This window comes from Channa argus, chromosome 12 (genome assembly GCF_033026475.1).
Source record: "Channa argus isolate prfri chromosome 12, Channa argus male v1.0, whole genome shotgun sequence".
Classification (NCBI taxonomy): domain Eukaryota; kingdom Metazoa; phylum Chordata; class Actinopteri; order Anabantiformes; family Channidae; genus Channa; species Channa argus.
In genome coordinates this window covers 14,285,175-14,287,167 of record NC_090208.1, presented here as the reverse complement: position 1 = coordinate 14,287,167, position 1,993 = coordinate 14,285,175, and positions in this window count along the sequence as shown.

Here is a 1,993-nt window from a genome sequence, read left to right as displayed (position 1 = left end):
TCGGTTAACATGTTTGTTTTTCTCAAGGCTTTGTTGGAGTTAATGATGTCATCACTAATTGTAGTGTATACACACACACAGCTTGGTCTCAGAGGAAAGGGTAAGGTCGGATAAGGATGTAATATCCACTTAAAACAGAATTAATCCACAGATTCTCCATTGTTAACTTGACATCTGTGTGTCAAGACTCCGAAACACGCACTATATACTAAATGAAGTACAAACAGGTGTTTTCTCGGAATTTATTTCCTGGTTCCATCCTACACAGGATTTCTGGCTCATTAACTTCTAACGGTTGTTGATTTGACCTCTTACTCTCCTGAATACGTTACATTAAAACCTGTTAAATATCTCCGACTTTAAATAGTATTGTTCACCTTTAAATATCTAAGAAAGTACCCAAAATACTCCTAATTTTGTTTGAATTCCCTCAACATCCCTAGAAATGAGCTAATGTTCCACTGTGGTTAAATATTCAGTCCCTTAGCTGGAAACTGAGAACTTTGTTTAAGGTGATTCTAGGTAACATTTGCTTAGTGGTGAAGGCTAAAATAACACATATGTAGCAAAGGGGAATATTTGTTGGGAGCCAGAAACATGTTAAATGTTTGATAATTTTGGCTAAAGTTGGCCACCATACAGGTAAAACCACTGGTCATAACGGACGTACTGCGGTTAAAGCCACAGAGTAATAAATCCTCCCTGTTTCAACTTTAAAAAGTTAAATAATGCTGCTTTAACTTTGGCTCAGATGGGCAGTGAGCCCTTTCAGAAGGCCACTTTTCCAGTCCTGATGCAGTTCAGAGATGTTAAACATTGACAAAGCTTCCTATCTGTGCTCCCAAGTGTTTCCCTATTTTTATTTTTTTGGTTTTTCCCGGTGAGCCAGAGCTCCATCCTCTTGGCTGAAATCCAGAGACAAAGATAATATGTAGGGCACTTAGCCTGGCATCGGCATGGGAACCCTGTCGCCTGCAGGCTTGAATAATTCAGTGTCCGAAATAAATCCACTGCTTATGAAGTCACGCAAAACAGACAGAACCAATCTTTATCATCAGGGTATAACTAATTTCCTGTTGGAAATTTTGATGCAGTTAATATAGTGTGAGAAAGGTTTGAAAAAACTGGTAACACCCTTTTTTTTGGGTCCCAGTCAGAACTTAAGTAAATACATTCATGCAACAGGAGTCAATATTGCACCAGGTCCTTTACGGCTTACTCGTGTCCTACACTGTCAACTGGATCTTTCAGACGGCTTTAACACCCTGAAGCCATCCTGCACATTTTTAAACGCTGGTTTGTTTTGAGCCTACAGCCGTGGGCGGAGTGGTGGCATCGCCTTGTGTGCTGTGAGGGTTTCTTTTGCTCTGCATGTAAATGTTCCCTGGCTCTGTCAACACTTTGAAAGTCAATCCTCCCTCCAGCGCTGTCATCTGACACTGGCATCAACAGCCATGTCACTCAGAAAGCGTCGTTTAGTCACGTTCTCCCTCTTGTTCTGAGTAATTAGAGCTATTAATAATTGACTGGGATAATGACCTAAATAACACCATTTTTAATTCTTTCCTTTTGATCTTTGCAGTTTTTAAGGTCACAGCCTTTAATCTGAAAACATGTCTTTGCATAAGAAAACCTGATAAGATTCAGAAGGTCAAGAGAAGACAAAAAGTCAAGGATTGTTAATCCTCGCTCAAACACCTCTCCATCTCCATCTCATCTCCATTAGGTGGAAATAATATGATAGAGAGCCGGAGGTCGTCGGACTACCTGCATGGGATGAAAAAGAAAAATCATCTTTTCATTATAGCACGAAGACTGAGAAGAGGAGGGTGTAGGGAGGAGAGAAGGAAATGAGAAAGAACAAAAGATGAAGACGAGTGGTGCGGCCCGGTAAAGGAGGAGGGAACGTTAAGCTGCAAGTCAGAGGACACTGGTTTGTATCACTCTTATATGCCAATTATTTTACATAGTGAATGACTTATGGTTTCATATG